This window comes from Neoarius graeffei, chromosome 21, assembly GCF_027579695.1.
Source record: "Neoarius graeffei isolate fNeoGra1 chromosome 21, fNeoGra1.pri, whole genome shotgun sequence".
Taxonomy (NCBI): domain Eukaryota; kingdom Metazoa; phylum Chordata; class Actinopteri; order Siluriformes; family Ariidae; genus Neoarius; species Neoarius graeffei.
In genome coordinates, this window is record NC_083589.1 from 32103945 (window position 1) to 32129583 (window position 25639).

A 25639-nucleotide genomic window follows, 5' to 3' on the forward strand; every position below is an offset into this window, starting at 1 on the left:
TCCATGAACTGAATCTCAAGAGAAGGTGGGTCATGCAGCAAGAAAACGACCCTAAGCACACAAGTCATTCTACCAAAGAATGTTTAAAGAAGAATAAAGTTTATGTTTTGGAATGGCCAAGTCAAAGTCCTGACCTTAATCCAATCGAAATGCTGTGGAAGGACCTGAAGCGAGCAGTTCATGTGAGGAAACCCACCAACATCCCAGAGTTGAAGCTGTTCTGTACGGAGGAATGGGCTAAAATTCCTCCAAGCCGGTGTGCAGGACTGATCAACAGTTACCGCAAATGTTTAGTTGCAGTTATTGCTGCACAAGGGGGTCACACCAGATACTGAATGCAAAGGTTCACATACTTTTGCCATTCACAGATATGTAATATTGGATCATTTTCCTCAATAAATAAATGACCAAGTATTTTTGTCTCATTTGTTTAACTGGGTTCTCTTTATCTACTTTTAGGACTTGGGTGAAAATCTGATGATGTTTTAGGTCATATTTATGCAGAAATATAAAACATTCTAAAGGGTTCACAAACATTCAAGCACCACTGTATAAACTTTTTGAGTGTTACATTGTAGTGCTAACCATTCATAACTTTCCCTGCATGTTGGTTTGTTACAATTCCATAATTTCATAAAGCTCAATTTTTTTTCTCTCAGCCTCATGATGCAGTTTAGTTCGAAACATGCAAATACTTCCATCCGACCAAGCCAAGGTATGCAGGAATGTTTAGAATGTGCCGAGTTACCATACATTGCTAAACCCTTTTCTTTTACATGACTTCTGAGCTGGAAAAAGCAGGTGTTTGGCACTAACTGTCAAGTGTCGACTGTTGACGCGTACATGACAGTGTGTGTGTGTGTAAGTAAGTAAGTAAGTGTACTGGATAAACAGGTTGGGGAGGGGTGGTGATGAAGGGGGGGGCTGGGGAATGTTTTGACCAAAACAATCAGGAACTTAGACTAACTGACTGAGTGTCGAGAGAGAGAGAGAGAGAGAGAGCGTTCATTTTTGGGTAAAAGTTTCTATTGTGTTTTCATTTACTCTCCAGTGGTCCAGCACAATACACACACACACACACACACACACACACACGCAACCAGCAGCCAAGTGTGTTGTGATTGCTGTCTTTGTAAATTCTGTGTCATTGCCATTCACAGCGGTAAGAGTGCGTACACACACATCACAATCAGACTTCTGTGTCGTTCTATAAACACCAGAGTAGTTTCCAGCAACTGTTTCAACTTTACTTTCTGTGTGTGTGTGTGTGTGTGTGTGTGTGTGTGTGTGTGTGTGCGCGCGTGTTTCCACACTGTATCATTTTGCTTCATTGTTCGCTCTTGTTTTGCTGATACTTTTATGCACATTTTATCCTCACCTTGTGATGCAATGCTGGCTCATTATACTTTGTTAAATAACTTTTGAAAAACTGTTTATTTTATACTTCTTCCATGCTCACTCTTTCCAGGTGGAGGATTTACCTAGAGGAGAGAGAGAGAGAGAGAGATTCAGGTCAGGCCTGCTGCAGCTTGTTCTAGTGGTAGGGAGAACTGCCATAGTAGTATGTCTCTCTCGCTGTCGCTCTCTCTCTCTCTCTCTCTCTCTCTCACACACACACACACACACACACACACACACACACACACACACACACACACACATATATATATAAATTCTCACTTTTACATCCCATAGCCATTTGTTGCATAATTTGTTAATTGAGCTTTCTTTCTTTCTTTCTTTCTTTCTTTCTTTCTTTCTTTCTTTCTTTCTTTCTTTCTTTCTTTCTTTCTATGTATTTTTACTTTTCTCATGAAGCCATACACTGAGGCACAAAAGTGAAAAGTCCCACATTCCTGCTGATGTTGGATAAATAAAGTTGAACTGTGCTCTGTGTGTGTGTGTGTGTGTGTGTTACTGTCACTAAACTTTAATTCATGCTTTTCTTCATTTGAACTCATTTTGAAGAATAAAATCTCCCCCTTAAAAACACACATGGAAACAAAAGCAAACCAGTTATAATGTCAGATGTTCTCAGCCGTGTGTGTGAGTGAGTGAGAGAGAGAGAGAGAGAGAGAGAGAGAGAACTAAGCTGAGTGAACGCTGCATTTCTGAACTCTGCATCACCCGGGCTATGCTGCCTTACGGGCATGTTCTCAACACACACACACACACACACACATACACACTGCTTATTCCTCATTTACTCTCTCTCTCTCTCTCTCTCTCTCTCTCTAGCTACTTCTCGATGACTTATTTGGAAAATGCACTTCGCTGTGGATGGCTGAGGCAAACTGAAAGCTTGATCTGTTGTTCTTTTGACACCCCCGTCCATCCTGTCCCCCTTTCACTGCTGCCTTTCTTTTCGAGTGCATCATTGCCATTCTCAGCCTTTCTTCCCCTCAAGGCTTTCTGCACAGCTGAACACTTCAGGGTTGTTTCAACAAGTCATCTTTCTCATCAGCCACATCCCATCCTCATTGCTTTAATATTTATGTCGAGAGCATAACTTTATGAATATGATTAAAAGTAAATCACAGGGATGTGGGGGTGTGTTACACAGTTTCAGAAGAACATTTGATGAAATACACGTGGGTCAAAGGTTCATACTTGATATGCAAAGTGTGTAAGTGTCCACAGTGTAAAGGTGAAAACATCTTGCACAATCTTCGAGATCACAGTGGAACTAAATGGGAATATTTTGCAATAGGTGTGAGGTTTTGAACAGCCCCTGCAACAAACACACATACAGGTAACAAACACACACTCTTTTGCTGTAGGGTTGTGGAGCAGAATTATTTTGTCATGCATCAGGGTCACAAGCTCACCATATCTCCATTTGATCTCATGAGCACGATGGAAAAATGTATAAAATCAGATGATAACTGAACATCACAATCTAGGGGTGTGTACATCTCCTTTTAAGGTCATACGATGCACACTGATAGCAGGCATATCAGACACTCGCTGCCTGTGGTGTGAAAATTGTGCATGCAGATGCTCATCTAAGTTTCCAAATCTGTCATTGCTTAACTCTTGAATATTTTCTATCGTGAATACTATCACTAAAAAGCTTATAATCTCTGCTTTCCAAAGAAATGTATCTAGTTAAGATCTGTTCAGTACTTTGGGAGTAACGGCGGGTCGAAGTTGGTACAACAGAGTAAAAACTCTTTGCTCGCGTGACGTCGGGAAACAGCCGGTGCTTTTTGAGCCACGGGAAAGCGGTCAGACTCTCTCTCTTCTGATCGGTTTCCAACTGGATTACTCGTGAATATCAATCAGATAACTTTTATAGGGATGTTCTCTCGCTCTCACTGTTTCTGATGAAGTATTCAGCAAAATTTTCTGTCTGCTAGTTTTTATGTTATAATTCAGGGGAGATTTTGAAGTGAGTTTTCATAGCTTTACCTACTTATTTTTTCAAATCAAACTAATTCATGTAAATAAATAACTATTTTAGAATATAACTGTAGTTGTTTTGGTGAAGGATATTGAGATCTTAGTGGTTGGAATGAGATTTTAAAAAACAAAGTCAGAAATGCGAGTATCAATTTAAATTCAATTAACTGGAATTATTTATTGGATGTGGATCAGACAGTTTTTTCGAGGTTTGCCTTGAAAGCTATGAATATTATCATTTATATTCTTTCATATAAACACTAGTAGGCCCTACTTTGAGAAATACAAAGGCCTACAGAACATAAAGAGGGTATTAGAAATAATCTTTTATTACTTTTTTATTGAGTGTACTGATTTAACATTTTACCTAATTATCATAATTATTACTAATTAAATACCAATTTGCATAATTTGTTTTTATTAATTTTTCAAACTTTGTATTCAGTATACAACCATCTATGTGCATGCCAATTTCCATGTAAATATCTTGAAAAATAAAAAAGTTATTTAGAAAAAAACATTTGATCTCATTTGTTAATGAGGCCCATTTTGGACCATGTGATCCTCATACAGAATATTACAGCAGTTTTCTAAAAATAAAGCCATTTTTTCAATCTTTGATTTGTAACATCTCAAGAACTGATAAACATTATTGTAATTCTGTAAAAACTATGTTGTTCTGGATTCAATTCTGAATTCAATGAGAGCTGTTTCAAGCAATTTGAATTGAATTTGAATTTTCACCTGATATGCCTATTGATATGTTCAAGGATGGAAGGAAGATATGTACTGTATAAAGCAATCAACAATTAGATATGATACAATTTAAAGATTTTTTCTTATTTAACATGCTGTGATACAGTATGATTCATTGAACAAATAGTTCTAATGTAACACAAAAAGTTTTTGCTTTGAGGAATGAGAGGCCACAAATAGAGGCCATACTTCTTTCAGACCACACCTCCTTTACTGACACCAGACTTATAGCCCACATTTACTCCTTTTCCACCAGGCAGTCTGAGGGCCAGATCGGAGCCGGTACCTAATCTTGCATTTCAACAGCCAAAGAACTCACTCTTGGCCAGTAAAACTGGTTCAAGAGCAGCACCAACACTTTGCTGGTTTTCAACCAAGAACTGCCTACATCAGGAGTTGGGGCGGGATTATCATGATCAAGACTAACTAAACTTTATGAACACCATTAAAACAAAAACAGAGCTAGTGTAGTGTCTAGTCTGCCTAATCCAGTAGTTGCCCATGGTTGTTGTGCTCAGTGCTAGCATTGCTGGGAAAACTGGAGATGTTTACAGACATATACTGTGACGTAATGATGTGGTTCTCTGGTGGATCTCTTGCCTGTGGAAAAGCAAACTAGTTCTTAAAAGGTTCCCAAGTTGAACCAACTCCAAACCAGCACTAGCACCACCCCAGAACTAGCACCTATTTTGCATTGACAGACACGGAGGCCCCACCTACTTGAGAAATGAAGCACATTTGACTAAGTTTCTAGATCATAGTGCACTAGTGATGTTCAGGAAGTTCAGGAAGACCTCTACAGGAAGATCTCTTAGGAACAAAAACAAAGAAAACACCCTCTTTCATCAGAATTTCTGCTCGGAAACCAGGACAACCCAGATTTCAGCAAGTGATGACAAATCTAAATGGCTGCTTACAACATGAACAGTAAATAAATTAACACATTTTCTTATAAATTAGTTATAATGTGTATAAATAAGTATTTGCTTTAGATCAACATGCAGGTATATTAGCTTGTTAAATCTATAACATTGACCATACAGTATGCTGTATTGAGGAGGTAAATAGTCATCATGTTAATCAGATGCTCTTATCTAGAGCAACATATAACATACCCGAAACAGCCTGCGGGTTAGATACCTTGCTCAAGGGCACTTCAGCTATTACTACTGGTTCAGGGAATAGAACCAGCAACCTTTTACTCTCAAAGCTGCTTCTCTAACCTTTAGGCCATGGCTTCCCTGCATGTGATGAGATTGCTGTTAGCAAAACACAAACATGGATGCATCAATGTTTTTTTCTCCCACTTTGTAGCTTGAATGCACAAAGGTTGAAAATGATGTAATTCCAACTACCAACTTCCAAGATAAGGACTACATCCAAATTTGAATACTTTCATAATATTAGTATGCAAAAAAAGCAGTGTGTAGGGAGTCCGAATATTCAGTAGGAATTTAATAGTAGTCGAACAGTACCTGGATGAGGTACTATATGCATAGTATGTCAGCATACCACACTATAATTCAGCTGGAGCCTTCAAATAACTGAATTCCTCTGGGAAAAATAGAAAGAAGGTGGCTGTCCAACGCGAACTCGGTTGTTGCAGCAGTGTACAAATGTATCAGGAATTGTTTAAACGTTTCTGTCATTGTGGAAAAAAAGATTACATTTCATGATATATGTGGGTATACATCATCCGCGAACATCTGGGTCAGACAACAGGTAAGATGGCAGTGGAGCATGTCCAAACTGTGTCCTTACTACTCGCTCGCATACTCATAGAATATACTACAGTTATGGTAGTCAGCACTTAACCATCATTAGTACATACTGAGAATTTGTATGCAGCCAACTGTTGTTGCTCATCTGTGTACAATCACATGACTCCCTTTTAACAACTCTCTGTGGTTGTTTTGATGCCTCACTCTAGCATTGTTTTCAAACCTTCCTTATCTGTTTTGATTAGATTTTTGATCACAGATTGCTTCACTTTTCCTGATTTAGTCTCGTCTAGTTTGTGTCTGTTTGCTGTTTGCCTAACCAGATGCCTACCTCAAGTTTCTGAGTATTGCCAAGTAAAGTGATTCTCAAACTTTTTGTAGCAAAAGATCTTTTTAAATGGAACAAAAAAAAAATCAATCTCCTCAGTACAGATTTATTTTGATCTGTTCAATCCAGCTTAATATTTGGGTCATTGTTTATATGTGTATAACAATGCATATTTTGGTTATTTACTGAAGCCATTATTGAACAGTTTTTATTTCTGAACTTTTCACTCATATAACACATTATTATTAAAATTGCCATTCGATTCAAGTTGAGGTTATTCATAGACTTTGATGGAATACTTGATTGAATGTCTTTGATAACATTGGGTCAGTGTTGTAGTCGAGTCATTAAACCTTGAGCCCAAGTGCAGTCTTGAGTCCCCATTGTTCAAGTCCAAGTCATTAAAAAAATTTAGAGTCTGAGTCGAGTTCACTACTGATCCGAGTTGAGTCTGAGAACAAGACTCCACCTGCACAATTTGACTGTGGCTGTTGCTGTCTTTACATGAAAGTGTCTCTGCTACTGTGTTGAATTAACGTTACTGCTCGACTGCCCCATTTTAGTTAATAGGCTACACATAAAAAGCTTGTTCATTGCTCAGCAAGCCCCGCCCACTATCAACAGGGCAAATAACATGAGAGAGTGTTAACACTAGCTAGTCATCAGTCAGCAAGCAAGTGCCACTATCAACAGAGTGATGAACATAGCGTGTCACTTCCTGCTCTGGGTGGAGTCTAACCAAATGACGATTGAAGTTCAAGGTTGTCCCCGTCGTCTCCTTGATAGTTCTTCTACATATGGAACACATAGCAGTGCATTTTTTCCCACTGCACGAGAAGTCTGTATAAGCAAAGCGGACAATCCTAGGGGCTTCTCTCCAGGCATTTTAGCGCCATTAATGTTAGTTTGTTTCTGAACATGACGTATGAACAGGTGAATGTGCATTCTCTTGCATGAAATTAGTATAAAAATTAATGTAGATATAAATATCTTATGCCAAATTATTATGGCATGTTACAAAAAATAAAGGAAAAATCCAAGTCCTCGTCTCCAGTTTACGAGTCTGAATGCGGTTAATACACGAATCCGAGTCCAAGTCCGAGTCATCAGTGCTCAAGTCCAAGTCAAGTCACGAGTCCTTAAAATTAGGGCACGAGCCCTGTACTACAAGTACTACAATGCCGCTTTTCCACTACCAACGCGGCTGAGTCGGGCTGAGCCGTGCCGTGCTGAGTTGGGCTGAGCGGGGCTGTTGGAGTTGCATTTCGACTACAACCGCGCTGAACCGTGCTGGCTGGAAGTGGGTGGACACATTGGGTGGAGTTAGCGAAATTGGGTGGACGTCACGTGATGTCATTAAGCAGCGCAAACAGTGACATCAGTGAGCTTTTAAGCGGTAGTCTCACGACCCGAATAGTAAACAATAAACATGGAGGACATGGAGTCGTTAGTGTTGCTGGTCTTGGTGCTGTGGCTTGTTGTCACCGACAACGCGGACAGATACTGGCAAGAGCGTATAGATGAGGCGAGGCGCATAAGGCTTCAGAAATTCTCGCAATTCGTAATTATTCTCCTTCCGGGTTTGCGGTGTTTACAGATCCCAGCGCGCTCGCGGGGCGTGTGTGGGCATGTGAGGACACTCCTCCTCACCAATCAGTGCACAGGGGAGTGTCTGCTCACGCCCCCAGCCTCACTCAGCACGGCTTGGCTCGCTTCAGCCCCACTCCAAAACGGTGCGAGTTTTAGGGGCTAAGCAGGGCTGAAACAAGCTGAGTCGTGCTGGTTTTTGGTAGTCGAAACGCGAGCCGTGTCGGGCTGAAGTGAGCTGAAGCGAGCTGAAGTGAGCTGAAAAAGGGTAGTGGAAAAGGGCCACAAGTCTGCGTTGGGTTTGGTTGGACCTCACTTTGAGATCTGTGAGCCTGGCACTTTTGGTTTCTTTGATTTGTTGGTTTTAAATAAATGCATCCTTCTGATTGTTGAATGCAGTAAAGGAATCTTGTAGAAATTGTATTTTGGATGTTGTAAAAATAATGGCTGTCTAGGACAAGCTAATGACACAGCTAAATTAGCTGATATGTTTAAAAATATGAATTGTTTTTTGACAGAATGGCATCATTTTTCAGTTTAAATACAATTTTCGTTTAGCTTAGCCCACACATGTAACTTTAAATTGCCTAAACCTTAGGTTGTATTGATGATGCTGAAAGATGTTTAGACTAGTAATGTCATTACATACAGTCATCATCCCTGCAACTGAGGATTTGAATCTGTAAATCTTTACAACTCCATCATTATTCGTTATCCAGGCCAGTCTCTCTGCTCGCTGTGGTGGATTTTGTAACAAAACAAATGGAGCTCTCTCTGTGTCAGTAGTTAGCTTGGCCATGAGGGAGCTGTAATACACCTCTGAAAATCAATGGGATTTAATTAAAGCAAAGCTAAAGTGTGTGGTAAAGTGTGTTAAACATTTGTGTGCTTGTGTGTGTGTGTGTGTGTGTGTGTGTGTGTGTAAGGGCCCTTAAAAAGGCCCTTGCTGCCATTTTAAGCTCACTTTAGGTAAGAATGCAGTGTCAATTGTTGTAATTCTATAGCCACCATCCCTGGGGTGTTCAGCTACTCCGACCACAGTGCTAATGTCTATGATGGGTTGTGCTTTTTGTGTGTGTGTGTGTGTGTGTGTGTGTGTGTGTGCACATAGTGGTCACTGTTTGCTCATGGGTTCCTTTTTGCGTAGCTAGAACTGATGCTTGTGTGTATATGTGTGTTTCAGGGAGGGACTTATTTTAACATTTTAATGGGGACCAAATGCCCCCTCAGGGGTAGATATATTTGACAGTATTGACATTGTGGGGACATTTGGCTGGTCCCTATGATAAAACTGCAGCATTTATTTAAAACACTGAAAAAGCCTAAAGATTTCCTTTTGATGGCTGAGATTAAGGCCCTGTCCACACGGCAACGGATTCAGGTGAATCTGATAAAATTGTTTATCGTTTCGGCCTGGCGTCCACACGGCACCGGCGTTTTGGGTGCCCCAAAATGAAATCTTTTGAGAACGGGTTCCAGAGTGAAAAAATCTGGCAACGGCGCCGTTGCGAAGTTGTCTGGATGAGTAGAACGGATTTGTTTACGATGACGTCACAACCACATGACTGTCAGTGCTTCACGCCGGGTAGAAGTGTAACGAATGTGAGTTGTCAACAAATCCTATAACTTGGTTCATGAAACGCGCTTACAAAATATTTTCACTGTGAATATTTATTGTGTAATGGTGCAAAGTGAGAGAGAGAGTGAGAGAGAGAATGAGAGAATAGCCCTTAGGGCAGAGTCTTTAGTCCAAACACTGCGGAAGCAGTACCAAACCGCACGCCGCCCATGCGCTTTCCAAAAACAAAAACAATCCCGCCAGCAAACATAGGAAAAAAAAAGGAGCGATCTCACCTCTTCAGATGTTGGTTTAAGTCCGACAATACATTCCTCAAAAAGGGCGTAGAAGAACAAAGTAATCCATCAACGTGTAGCATTCAATTTATTCCGGACCATTAAAGAATTCTGGAAAATATTAGAATGTTGGCGTACCGGCTTCCATCTACCCCCATTCATTCCTCTTTCCGCGTCTTTCGTTTTATGCTACTGATTAATAATCAAAACTTTGTGTGGCTAATGCTACAGAAGAAGGGGTTTATGCGCATGCGTCTACTTCTTCTATTGTTCTGGTGTCTCCGATGGGACCGTCTTACAGCGGATGTAGAGGTGTGGCATGTGTATTGCATCATTTTCAGCAAGTGTTGCGTTGCCATATGGACCTGAAATTTTACTGATCCGTTGCCCATGTGGACGCGATATTTAAACAAAAAAATCTCGTTGCCGTTGTCGTGTGGATGTAGCCTAAGGTTCAAGTTAAATTTTGGTGTAATGGAAGGGCCTCATAAGGAGAGTGAGATGTGTGTGCATGTGTGTATGTGTGTGTGTGGGGCAGGTTAGAGTACCTCTAAAAGGTTGATTGATTGAATAGTGAATGGGAAATCCCATGGGTGCTTTTGGGCAGCCTGTTGTTTCTGTTCTGAGGCTTCTACTCTGACTGCACACGTGTGTGTGTGTGTGTGTGTTTTGAAGACCCAGTTGAGATTTTTTTCTTGATATTCAAAGTCACATCCTGCACTTTAATAGTCATACTGTTTTAGTCCTTTAAAGGTCTAATTTGGTCTAAATTGAGCTCCATTTTAACCTAAAACAAACCTTGGCAGGAAGCACTTTAGGTCACATTAGTATTATGTCAACTTTGACCATACCTTTGTTTTTTATGTTTATTGTTTTGGATTTTGTTTATTCAATACAGCTTAATAATTTATCACTTGACCTGAACCAGAGGTAGCTATTTTCCTGGCGCTCAACACAAGTAGAGCACTTAGAAAGTTAGCAAGTTAGTTCTCTAATTAGCTACTTAAGCTGGTGATTGTATTGTGTCAGCAAGTTATTTTTAAACTGAGAAAACTTGGTAAATTTTAAAAATGGATTTCTAGAAATAAATACAAGAAGATACAAGACAATTGATGTTTGGTCATGCCCAAACATGCTGCCTTCTTATTTAAACAAATAAATGGTGTATACCGGTAGTACCTCTGAGCCAAATCCTGAACAGGTTTTGTGTGTGTGTGTGTGTGTGTGTGTGTGTGTGTGTGTGTGTGTGTGTGTGTGTGTGTGTATATAATCCCTCAATACCTGGGAAGTGCCCAGGTGGCCAGAATTGCAGGGGTCGGCTGTGTTCATTCAGACGGAAATGCCCCTTGCCCCTCCCTGCCCCCCTGCACACATCGCTTTGCCCCTGAAGCTCCTCCCCCACCCTGCTCTTCTGCACTTGAGTGCCCACTGGACAGTAGCACATGAAAGGTAGGATTGTGTGTCTGTGTGTAAGGCCATCTGTGTGGATGGTCTCCCATCCCACCTGACCACCTGGCCTGGATGCACCTTTTCTCTTAATGGGGGGCTTGTGATGAACTCCAGCCTCCACACACACACACACACACACACACACACACACACACACACACACACACACTTCTTGAGCGCATCCCTCAGGCCTCACAACTCTTGAGGGTAACAGGAGTATTTAGCGCTGTTGCTCGGGGTCCTGAGTGGATACAAAACCCTCGCTAACGGATACAAAGCGCCGATCGTGTGTGTGACCCCGCTAACACACACCGCCCCGACGCCATGGAGACGGGCAGAGAGGTGAGAGTCAGAGTGCGGGTGGCTGACCAAGATTCAGGTTACGGTTCGTGAGGAGTGTGTGTATGTGTGTGTGTGTGTGTGTGGGGGGGGGGGGGGGGGGGGGTACAGGGTGTATGATGCATGGTGTGGAATGCTTCCCTGTTTCAATAAAACAAAAAGTACACAGGAAGGAGCATCACACACATCTTCACCCATACACTGGACACTGAGAGAGAGAGAGAGAGAGAGAGAGAGAGAGAGAGAGACAACTCATTAGACAATCATAGCTAGCTAGATAGATCAAATTCGCATAGGTTTCTTTTCAAACAGACTAAAAATGTCAAAGAACCAGTCACATAAGTTGACCAGCAATGTTCACAGACACAAGCAAAACTTACTGCTTTATAAACGTTAGATTAAAAATGTTAGCATTAACAGTGAACAGTGAGGTAAGGTTTGGATTAGCACAGTGGGGGTTCTGCTGGACTTTTGGTAGCTTGGTTAAATGGTCTGAGTTAAATTTTGTTTTATTAAACTTTGTTTTATTATAAACCTGATCATATCTTATTTCTAGTTTGACCTGAGCCTGTTTGTTGGATATTCACCTGCTGTGAGCCTTCAAAAGATTATGTGTCCATTTAAATACTCATACAGTCATTTTAGAAATTATATTTCAATAAAATTACAAAGGTGTATGTGTGTGTGTTCTGGGTTGTTGTTGTTGGTGGTAGTGAGGGAGGGTTGGGGGTAATGGCATAGAAATACAATATGTTACAGTTTTGACCTTGTGAGGACATTTGGCAGGTCCCCGTGAGAAAACGAACTTTTTTTGGTTACAAAAACTTCAGCTTTTATTTATTAAAAAAACCCCTAAAAGACCAAATAAAAGCTCCAAAGCAAGGTTAGGGTTAGATTTAGGCCCTGTCCACACGGCAACGGATTCAGGTGAATCTGATAAAATTGTTTATCGTTTCAGCCTGGCGTCCACATGGCACCAGCGTTTTGGGTGCCCCAAAACGAAATCTTTTGAGAACGGGTTCCAGAGTGAAAAAATCTGGCAACAGAGCCGTTGTGAAGTCGTCTGGATGAGTAGAATGGATTTGTTTACGATGATGTCACAACCACATGACTAGAACAAGCAGCACTCTCGCGCGCATCATTCGTAACAACAGAAATTGAAATTGTTTACACATTAACCTGACTGACCTGCCAGACAGACAATTTACACCTGCTTTGATGAACAGAAAGTACAGCCTTCCACACAAAGCAACAGTTACCTGACTATAATGGAGGCAGAGGGGAAAAGGGTCAGAAGACCCTTCAACAGACTGTTTTGTATGAACCACTGCATTGCATTCACTTTTGTATACAGCTTTTCTTTTAAATAAACAAGTAACTGAACCATTTCTTGAATTTCTTTTTTTATTGGATAAGACTGCTTTTCAAAATGTTTACACACAATATAAAAAGTTATATAAATTACATAAAAATGCTTTTCAAAATGTTCACACACAATAAGAAAATTAAGTTATATAAAACTATGCACACTAATAAAACTAATCTGTACACACAGAAGGCACGATTTCCTTGCGTAGTTGCAGCCATCTTCTTCTTGTTGTTGTGTGTTTGTTCCTGTGAGTGCTTCACGCCAGGTAGAAGAAGGGGTTTATGCGTGTAACAGACGTTGCGTTGTGTTGTTCACCAGTCTTTTTATTCTGAAGAAATGAGACACAAATACACTGCTGAGGATGGGCTGCAAACGTCCAGTGGCATTGGCGCTTACATTTCCAAAACGAACTGAAAGAGGCCAGCGCCTCGTTCCCATAACTACCTGCGCTCTTAAAGGGCCAGCGCAGAATTTCCCCACCACTACACACAATGGCAAGTGGAAAAATATAAACCCGTTACATGCACATGCGTCCTACTTCTTCTTCTATTGTTCTGGTGTCTCCGATGGGACCGTCTTACAGCGCACGTAGAGGTGTGGCATGTGTATTGCATTGTTTTCAGCAAGCGCTGCGTTGCCATATGAACCTGATATTTTACTGATCCATTGCCCATGTGGACACGATATTTTTTATACCTGCTAAAAAAAAATCTCGTTGCCGTTGTCGTGTGGATGTAGCCTTAGGTGGATCATTGCATGAATGTCAGTGGATGGTCCACATGCCTGCACACACACACACACACACACACACACACACACACACACATATACACACTCACACGTTAAAAAGTAAGTCAGAAGTGTGTGTGTGTGTGTGTGTGTGTGTGTGTGTGTGTGTGTGTGTTGTGGGTTGGGGATGGTGGTGGTGATGGTGGGGGTAATGTCATAGTGGGAACCCAATAGATCCCCCACAATGATAGAAATACAGTATGTTACAGCTTTGACTTTGTGAGGACATTTGTCAGGTCCCCATGAGAAAACTGATTTTTTTTGGTTACAAAACCTTCAGCTTTTATTTATTAAAAAAAAAAAAACCTAAAAGACCAAATAAAAGAGCCAAAACAAGTTTAGGGTTAGATTTAGGTGTATAGTAATATAAACGTCAGTGGATGGTCCACGTGTGTGCACACATACATTAAATAGTATGTTAGAAATGTGTGTGTGTGTGTGTAGTATGTTGTTTGTGCCTCAGATACTCTGATCCTGATTATAACTAACACAGAAAGAATGAATGTAAACAGGTTAGTGACTGACAGGTTAATGAGGTGCTCCAGTAAAGGAGGAATGAGGTTGAATGCATGGATGATCTCGAGTGGCAGAATGAGCATGTAAAGCTGGGTGGGTGGACAAGTCAAACAAAAAATTATAGCTTCTGTATGTCAGTACATTTGTTTTTTTTCTTCATCTTCTCTTCCTTGTTCTGTTCTTTCCTGTGTAGCTCTGTCCACCCCCGCTTTCCCCTTGTGCAAATGTAGTGAGCTTGCTTTCAGGAACTGGGAGCTCAGGTAACAGTCAGCAGAAGGAAGTAATGTTGTGGAATTCCAGGGAATTTTCTCTCAGCTCTGACACAACAGAGAACGTTGGTTTGACTCAGCCCCACCCCTCTGAATACAAACTGTCCATCTGAGAGTTATCTGTTCATATGATTGCTATTCTGACCATCAGAGCCCAATGTATATCTGAGTCAGATTTGTCCGAGTGAAATTAATTCATTCAGGTTGCACATGTCGATTCGAGTCTGATCTATTCATTTAAGTCTAGTCTCTCCTTTTGAGCATGAGGTTTCCATTATCCAACTAGCTGTTCTTTTTTTTATTTTTAATTTATTTATCTTTGCCATAGTGAGATATATATGTACATACATTCTGGCTGGGAAACCACTACAGCTTGCGTCAATTACAATGGCCCCATTGTACCTAATCTGCATGTCTTTGTTCTGATTCTATTCTGTCCATCTGAGTCTCATTTGAACAACTGAACTCAATCTGTCCATCAGATCCTGATCTACCAATGCTCTGTGATGCTTTTGGGAGACTTAACCTGTCTTCTTTTCTTCTAACACACACTGTGTATTTTCACATATCTCTGTCTATTGCTACAGTAGTTCTCAACTGTTTTTGTCCCTTATTTTCTTTGTCTATTGTCTTTCTGTTACTCTTTGTTGATCTTCTTTCACAAATATTAGGCACACCCAATGAAACTGGTGTTGCTTAATATGACTCACTTCCTGGCCTTACTATTTTTTCTTTAAATTTCTTTTCCATTGCGCAAAGTACCTGAATTCTGTGCACTGTGGTACTTCTGGTATTGTGCTTTTCCAGTGTTTGGTTCCAAATGTTTCAGTGGTAAAGCTGTCGGTACCTGCTCAAGATAGACACTAATGGCCCTTTTCCACTACCCTTTTTCAGCTCACTTCAGCTCGCTTCAGCTCACTTCAGCCCGACACGGCTCGCGTTTCGACTACCAAAAACCAGCACGACTCAGCTCGTTTCAGCCCTGCTTAGCCCCTAAAACTCGCACCGTTTTGGAGTGGGGCTGAAGCGAGCCAAGCCGTGCCGAGTGAGGTTGGGGGCGTGAGCAGACACTCCCCTGTGCACTGATTGGTGAGGAGGCGTGTCCTCACATGCCCACACACGCCCCGCGAGCGCGCTGGGATCTGTAAACACCGCAAACCCGGAAGGAGAATAATTACGAATTGCGAGAATTTCTGAAGCCTTATGCGCCTCGCCTCATCTATACGCTCTTGCCAGTATCTGTTGGCGTTGTCGGTGACAACAAGCCACAGCACCAAGACCAGCAACACTAACGACTCCATGTCCTCCATGTTTATTGTTTACTATTCGGGTCGTGAGACTACCGCTTAAAAGCTCACTGAATCAGTGACATACAGAGCATCGTGGACGAGTTCGCGGAGCGCAAGGCTCGTCGTATGCCCTTCAAATAATGCGCGCAGTAGGCTATTGATGTTTTATTATGAGCCATGTACAGTATGTCACCTGTTTTTTTGTTTCTGAGTTACATGTTCGTTTGAAGGACTTAATGTACAAAATAACATAGTTGCACCCCGTAGTGTTGAAATTGGTAAACACAGTGCATTCAGTGAGGTTTGCACCGCCCTCCTTTAATTTCTGACTCTTCCTGTCACCGTTGCAACCTCTGAGCGCTCATTCGTATGCCCTTCAAATAATGCGCGCAGTAGGCTATTGATGTTTTATTATGAGCCATGTACAGTATCCTAATGTTTTTTGTTTCTGAGTTACATGTTCGTTTGAAGGATTTGATGTACTAAATAACATAGTTGCACCCGGTAGTGTTGAAATTGGTAAACACCGCAGTTGCGGACATTTTGTAGCCTAAAATGATGTTATGATAAGCTTTAATAAAGGGCCCGGTCATTTGCCCCGCCCCCGGCCCGGCTCTGACTTGTTCCGCCACTGTCACTGATGTCACTGTTTGCGCTGCTTAACGACATCACGTGACGTCCACCCACTTTCGCTAACTCCACCCAATGTGTCCACCCACTTCCAGCCAGCACGGTTCAGCGCGGTTGTAGTCGAAATGCAACTCCAACAGCCCCGCTCAGCTCGACTCAGCTCGACTCGGCACGGCATGGCTCAGCCGCGTTTGTAGTGGAAAAGCGGCATAACTGGATCTAATGGTGCTCAGGGGGTGGAGCGAGCATCATTGTCAGTTGCTGATTGATTATACAGACCAGACTGTGGAACACACATGATTCATGCAAAAATGTATAAATGTACAAAAACAAACAAACAAACAAACAAACAAACAAACAGAAAAACAAAACTAATTGTCTGGGTTTTTCTCACACAATGCATCTTCTTGATTTGAGAGGTGGTCAGAGGAAAATGCCTAGATTGCTTTGAGCTGCCAGGAAGGATATAATAACTCAAGCAATCACCCTTTACAACCATGGTGAGCAGAAAAGCATCTCAGAATGCACAAAACATCAAACCCTGAGGAGGATGAGCTACAACAGCAGAAGACCACGTCAGGTTCCACTCCTGTCAGCCAAGAACAAGAATCTGAGGCTATCATGGGCACAGACTCACCCAGACTGGACAGTTGAAGATGGGAAAAAGACTAAATAATGAATTAATGACAAATAAAAACCTCAAAGAACATTTGGTAAGATTTTATTTTAAGGAAGACATATTAGGTGTTCATAAGGGTCTTGTTCTTTGTTTAGTAAAGTCTAAAGTAGATTGACGTGAATTAGACTTTATTCATAAATACTAGTATTGGTTAATAATTGGTGATCTATGAAATGAAAATGACTAATAAATGCATTATTTGTCCTATAATTAATATAATTAGCAGTAATGTGCAATTCATGCTTTGCTAAAACCTTGTTATGCACTGTCAGAAATAGGGGTACAGTAGGAGTCCATTTCTGTACCCCATGATACAGTTTACACTAATGCAGCCCTTAGAGCTTATTATTGGACCTCAAGATAACTATGTGTACCTTTTTAGGGCCAAAAAATGTACATAATATATGTTTCCAAGCAGTACATAAAGGGTACAAATAAATACCTTAGAGGGCACTGCCCCAGTGACATGCTGTTGTACCCCAAAAGGTACAATAATGTACTTTATTTTCTGAGATTGTGTGAATTATTGAGCATAAATTAATCATCTAAATTCACCTTATTAGTGTATAAACCTGGAGTTTATCATTTTAAGGGTTTTTAAAAGCTAAACAATTCACTAATAGTACAACAAACAACAAATGTCGCATGTCATAAACTAGGGTTGAGGTATTTAAGCTAAAAGCACTAAACAAGTTTTCATTCACGTCTCATATTCTAAAGTCAAGCTCATTTCATGTCTTTTTGGCAGCAGAACAGGGACAGGTTTCCCAAAAGCCTCTTAACACTAAGAGCATCTTAACTAGGAGAGAGAGTGTTCATTGTGATGCTTGCTCTACCATTTAACAATGCTCTTTGTGATATGATGCTTTTGGGAAACCCACCCCAAACCAGTTTCTGTTGCGCCCACAAAACTGAGGCAACTGAAACTGAAATAACAATAATCTTGTCTCTGATGAAAAATAGAACTCCATAGAACTTGAACTAAACATTATTTTAATTTTAATTAAATAATTAAAATGTACAACAATGATTCCAAAAAAGTTGGGACAAAGTACACATCATAAATAAAAATGGAATGCAATAATTTACAAATCTCAAAAACTGATATTGTATTCACAGTAGAACATAGACAACATATCAAATGTCGAAAGTGAGACATTTTGAAATTTCATGCCAAATATTGGCTCATTTGAAATTTCATGACAGCAACACATCTCAGAAAAGTTGGGACAGGGGCAATAAGAGGCTGGAAAAGTTAAAGGTACAAAAAAGGAACAGCTGGAGGACCAAATTGCAACTCATTAGGTCAATTGGCAATAGATCATTAACATGACTGGGTATAAAAAGAGCTTCTTGGAGTGGCAGCGGCTCTCAGAAGTAAAGATGGGAAAAGGATCACCAATCCCCCTAATTCTGCACCGACAAATAGTGGAGCAATATCAGAAAGGAGTTCGACAGTGTAAAATTGCAAAGAGTTTGAACATATCATCATCTACAGTGCATAATATCATCAAAAGATTCAGAGAATCTGGAAGAATCTCTGTGTGTAAGGGTCAAGGCTGGAAAACCATACTGGGTGCCCGTGATCTTCGGGCCCATAGACGGCACTGCATCACATACAGGCATGCTTCTGTATTGGAAATCACAAAATGGGCTCAGGAATATTTCCAGAGAACATTATCTGTGAACACAATTCACCGTGCCATCCGCCGTTGCCAGCTAAAACTCTATAGTTCAAAGAAGAAGCCGTATCTAAACATGATCCAGAAGCGCAGACGTCTTCTCTGGGCCAAGGCTCATTTAAAATTGACTGTGGCAAAGTGGAAAACTGTTCTGTGGTCAGACGAATCAAAATTTGAAGTTCTTTATGGAAATCAGGGACGCCGTGTCATTCGGACTAAAGAGGAGAAGGACGCCCCAAGTTGTTATCAGCGCTCAGTTCAGAAGCCTGCATCTCTGATGGTATGGGGTTGCATTAGTGCGTATGGCATGGACAGCTTACACATCTGGAAAGACCCCATCAATGCTGAAAGGTATATCCAGGTTCTAGAGCAACATATGCTCCCATCCAGACGACGTCTCTTTCGGGGAAGACCTTGCATTTTCCAACATGACAATGCCAAACCACATACTGCATCAATTACAGCATCATAGCTGCATAGAAGAAGGGTCCGGGTACTGAACTGTCCAGCCTGCAGTCCAGATCTTTCACCCATAGAAAACATTTGGCGCATCATAAAACGGAAGATACGACAAAAAAGACCTAAGACAGTTGACCAACTAGAATCCTACATTAGACAAGAACGGGTTAACATTCCTATCCCTAAACTTGAGCAACTTGTCTCCTCAGTCCCCAGACGTTTACAGACTGTTGTAAAGAGAAAAGGGGATGTCTCACAGTGGTAAACATGGCCTTGTCCCAACTTTTTTGAGATGTGTTGTTGTCATGAAATTTAAAATCACCTAATTTTTCTCTTTAAATGATACATTTTCTCAGTTTAAACATTTGATATGTCATCTATGTTCTATTCTGAATAAAATATGGAATTTTGAAACTTCCACATCATTGCATTCCATTTTTATTTACAATTTGTACTTTGTCCCAACTTTTTTGGAATCGGGGTTGTATATGTTTATGAAATGGGCCACATATTATACCTGCAGAAGTCACTCAACAGAACCTAGAACCTATTGATGTAACGTTTCCAATCCTGCACTAATAAGAAGTGAGAGTAATGATGAACAGATGCTGAATAGTTTTCATGACAAGGCATTAATAATTTATCTTAATTCATAATGCATTAATTAGTCATTTTCACAAACCTGATTCCTGATTATGAACCAGTGTGAATTAACCACTTACAAATATCTAATTTGTGCTTCACTGAACAAAAAAAAAAACATCACTTAATGTCTAAAAAACCAAATCAGATAAAGGGACAATCTGATAAAGTTAATCTGACCTTTTTAGTGCTTTTGAGTTTTCTGCCATCACTGCCATATGTTGAAAGATGAACTGATCCTGGAGCATGGATAGAGAGAGAAAGTTTGTGTGTGTGTGTGTGTGTGTGTGTGTGTGTGTGTGTGTGTGTTATGCTTTTAAGAACGGAACGCTTCACTGAAAGTCTTTTTATTTACCCTGTTCCTATTATTAATATTATTTGCTTAAATGCTTCAGTAGAAAATGACGTGCACGTGCAGGCGTGCACACACGCACGCGTGCGCACACACACACACACACACACACACACACACACACACACACACACACACACACACACACATTATTTACACGCTGATTATACAGTAGCAAAGTAGACTGGGGTGGTGGCAGTGATAATCATTTATGTTTGATCAAAAAAGGTCAACTGAACATGTTCTGTATTGAGGATAAACATATTCAACAAGATGCACAGGTTATGATTTGCTTTATTGTTTTGTATGTGTGTGTGTGTGTGTGTGTGTGTGTGTGTGTGTGTGTGTGTGTGTGTTGGGCTGTCTGTCTGTATGTGTGTGTATGTGTGAGAGAGAGGGGGATCCTGTATCTCTGCTCTGAATTGGGCCTTGTTCCTTCTGCTGTATTGTTTTACGGGATCACCCATTGTGTGGGCAGACTGGCTGGCTGGCACTGATCCAAAACCTTCTGCCAATCTCCAGAGAGAAAGAGAGAGAGACAGAGACAGTCACAGAACCGGAAGAGTGGCTACTTTAAAACCCTCGGAATGCTTTTGTATCATCTTTTCTTCTAAAACACACAAACAAGGTTGCTTTAATTATACACTTTAAATACCACACTCCCAGTTTCACCATGCGCCAATGTGTTGTAATATAAGCTTTCTCATACATCTGCTGCTGTTTTGCCTCTAGATTCTTTTCGAATTCCAGCAAACCCAACATCGACCTTTCACAGGTGAGGATAAAAAAAAAATTACCAACAAGCACCAACATTCATCATCAAACATCAATATTCTCTATTAAACACATTCATCATTAAACTTCACAATTCTCCATCAGATACCATCATTCACCATCAAGTACCAACAGTCACCATCAAACACCATAATTCACCATCAAACATTAATACTTACCATCAAATGTCAACATTCTTCATTAAAAATCAGCATTCATCACCAAACACCAACATTTACCATCAAATGTCAACATTCTTCATTAAACACCAACATTCACCACCAAACACCATCAGTCACCGTCAAACACCATCATTCACCATCGAATGTCAACATTCTCCATCAAACACCATCATTCACCACCAAACACCAACACTCACCATCAAACACCATCATTCACCAATAAACACAATCGTTCACTATCAGACATCAACACTCACTATCAAACATTAGCATTCTCTTTTAAACACCATCATTCACCACCAAACACTAAAATTCACCTTGAAATGTGAACATTCTCCAATAAACACCATCATTCACCATCAAACACCAACACTCACCATCACATGTTAACATTCTCCATTAAGCACTATCATTCACCATCAAACACCAACACTCACCATCAAATGTCAACATTCTCCATTAAACACCAGCATTCACCACCAGACACCAACAGTCACCATCAAACACCATCATTCAACACAAAACACCAACACTCGCCATCAAACACCATCATTCACCAATAAACACAATCATTCACTATCAGACATCAACACTCACTATCAAACATTAGCATTCTCTTTTAAACACCATCATTCACCACCAAACCCCAACATTGAAATGTGACCATTCTCCAATTCACCAATAAACACCATCGTTCACCATCAAATACCAACACTCGCCATCAAATGTTAACATTCTCCATTAAGTACCATCCTTCACCATCAAACACCAACACTCACCATCAAACATTAACATTCTCCATTAAACACCAGCATTCATCACCAAACATCAGCATTCTCCATTAAACAGTCATTCACTATCAAACACCAACGTTCACTATCACATATCAGCATTCACCAATAAATACAATCATTCACCAACAAACACCAACATTCTCCATTAAACATAGTCATTCACCATCAAACACCAACACTAACCATCAAACACCAACATTCTCCATTAAACACCATCATTCACCACCAAACACCAACATTCACCATCAAATGACAACATTCTCCAATAAATATATTCATCATCAAACACCAACACTCACCATCAAACACCATAAAACATCAATATTCTCCAGTAGACACATTCATTCACCATCAAGCACCAGCACACCATCAAACATCAGCATTCTCTATTAAACATAATCATTCACCATCAAACCCCAACACTCACCATCAAATGTCAACTTTACCAGTAAACACCATCAATCACCACCAAACACCATCTTTCATCATCAAAGACCATTATACACAATTGTTCACTATCAAATGTCAGATTCTTTATCCAACACCATCAATACCCAACTTAATTTACCACCAAACACCAATATTCTCATCATGCATAATAAGTCTCCATAAAACACAATACATATCTGTCAAACACCAGCATGCTCAATTAAAGACCAGGTTATCATTTTCCATTCAGTGTACACTGTAAAAAAAATATTTGTTGTTTTAACTTAAAAAAGTTAGTGCAAGGGCTGCCTTAAAATTTTGAGTTCACTGGAATTCACATAGTAAGTTAAATTGTTGTGAACTTACTATATTAATTTCAGTGAACTCAAAATTTTAAGGCAGCCCTTAAGGCAACCCTTGCACTAACTTTTTTAAGTTAAAACAACAAATCATTTTTTTACAGTGTAAGGTTCTCCATTGAACAGTAACAATGAAACACCATAATCAGCATTAAACACCATCACTAATCACCATTAACCCTTTGGGGTCGAGAGCTTTGCCGGCAAAGCTCGACAGGTTTAGAATGAGTTGAGATAAATATCTTCACGAGATTTTCATCATACAAGCATGATAAACATATTGACAAAAACTTTATATTTTACACTTTTCTATGTGCCCACTGCCAAATAATATTATAGTTTTTAAATTACCTAAATTAGATGAAACATAAAACTTGTCACCTTACTCAGTCACACCAGAATCAGAGCGCTGAGCGCCCAGTTATGCATTCATAAAAGACTATTCACATGGTAATGACATGATAATAACTTTCACTCTTTCGGTTTTGATTGGTTTCTCTCAGTAACACCCACCATAAACAGGATAAAATCTGTAAGACATAGTTTAGGCTATTTGGAGGTAAACCTTCTTGTCATATGGCACGTGGACTTTATACGCTTTGGATGATTCAGGACAGCAAATAAATTCATTATTCATTTCACGATTCAGGACAGCAATTCAATTTCAGGACAGCAAATCAATTCATGATTCAGTTCATGATTCAGGACAGTGATTCGGTTCAGTCTTGAGAACTGCAACACTGATGATGAGCGGTGCCTTTTTTATTTAAATTTTTTTTAAACTTCGACTAGATCCAGCCAAAGATCAGCTTGAGTAAGCATAAATATTTTTCTTCTATTTATTATGAGCAGATCGGTTGATATGCGTGCACTGTAGTGTATACACAGGAAAACTGACTGCACAATTTTTCCAGAGTTAAAAGTATTTTCCTCAAAATAGTTAATTTTGCTCTATTTTGAGTTTAGAGAGTAAAATTTGGAGTTGGAATGGGAGCAAAATTACAGAGTAATTGTGTAACAGAGTAACAGAGTTGGTTTTGGCTCTGAACTGAGTAAAATAGTACAAGAGTTAATTTGAAGACAATGAATAGAGTCAAATCCCAAAATAAAGTCAAATACCACATAAATTAAGCTGTTGTAAAAAGCCGGCGAGGACTGGCAAGTGGCCTAGTGGTTAGTGCATCTGCTTCTCGATCAGGAGATTAAGAGTTCTACTCACGGTTGGGTCATACCAAAGACCATCATAAAAATGGTGCCTACTGCTGTCTGGCAAGGGATGCTGCAATACAGATGCGAGTGGGGAGTCAAACTCTCACAGTTACCAGAGGACTAGCCCCCCACTGTAACCCTAGCTATGTAATATAGGCAAGAGGCTGAGGGCTATGAAACGGAGATCAACGCCACCAAACGCGGCATGAATGGTGCAGGAAAGACTTTGACTTTGTAAAAAGCAGTTTTAGAACTGTGTTGGAATGTGTGAAAAAACATGACCTTACCCACTGGGACTTGACCTGATGGGATTAAGAGTTGACAGTGGGAGGGGTTTTCACTCTTCTCATTGAATGAATGGAAATTTTTACTCTTCTCATTGAATACCCCTCCAGCTGCCAACCCTTCATCCCAAAACAATAGGACATAATTTTTTTTGATGGCCAGTTAATTGTCCAAATCAATGGAACAGATTTAAGTTTTTCTGCTCGATACATTCCTAAGACTGAACAGAATCACCTCAAGTGATCAAAACGGTTTATCACAATGGGTAAGGTCATGTTTTTTCACACATTCCAACACAGTTCTAAAACTGCTTTTTACAACATCTTCATTTATCTGTTATTTTTTAAAAAGTACAATCATGACATACATACTACATGGATATTATTGTAGCTGAAATTGTGCTGAATACAAAAAAGTCATATGACTTTGAAAATAATGCTTAGATTTGTTGAAATTGACAACAAACTCAGAGCATGTCAAGATCATTAGAGTGCCAGAAAATACCCTCAGACCCCAGAGGGTTAATAATCATAAATCACTGTCATTCACAGAGACAACCATCAAACACCATGCTGCTGTATCAAACACCATTTTATAATTTGACCAACTGTATAGCAAAGCACACACTTAAAATTTTTTTTCAGCATTCAAAACAAGATTTCATCATTAGAAGCTGCAATATAAAATGAATTATAAACTTTTTTTTTGTTAACACACCATCTTAGTGCTCTAAGCACATTTGCACTGGGTATAACCATGTTATAAAGGTATAATGACAGGTGTAATAAGTGGGTAAAAAGGTTGTTCGGGTGTATAATGCATGAGAAATGCCTTATTTTGGAGTCAGTCAAGGCATTAAACGGCCTTTTCAGTGCGAGCGCGGATTCGTCTCTGTGCTGAAGAGAGCAGAAACGCTCTTGAATGAGTCTGGCGAGACAATACGTGTCACACAATAAAACACATCTAAATCTGCACCTCGGGCTCTTTCTCTCTTTCGCTGTCTCTCTCTGTCTCTCCCTCTCTCTCTTCATTCTCTCTGTCTCACAGTAAATGCACAATAGCCTTGATGAAAAAGGGGACATGCTGTCTTTTCAGTGTGTGTGTGTGTGAGATCTCATATTCAGACCTACGTGAATGCTCCCTTTGACACCTGATTTTGTGTCTTCCTTCTCCGTGAGCTTGATGGCTTTGTTGAGGGCGCTCAGACGGACCCGGGAGAGGAAAAGAGAGATAGTGTGTGTGTGTGTGAGAGAGAGAGAGAGAGAGAGAGAGAGAGAGAGAGAGAGAGAGAGAGAGAGAGAGAGAGAGAGAGAGAGAGTACACATTTACACACAGACACAACTTCATCCAGCCCTCTATATGACCCCAGGCTACTCCCCTCCATCTGTTGCTTTTAGTTCTCCCTCTCTGTCTCTCTTTCTCATTCTTTCTGTAAATAGTGATGGGTGGAAGTGAACTTGTAGTGACATTGCCTATTGTATTGTAGCAATGAATG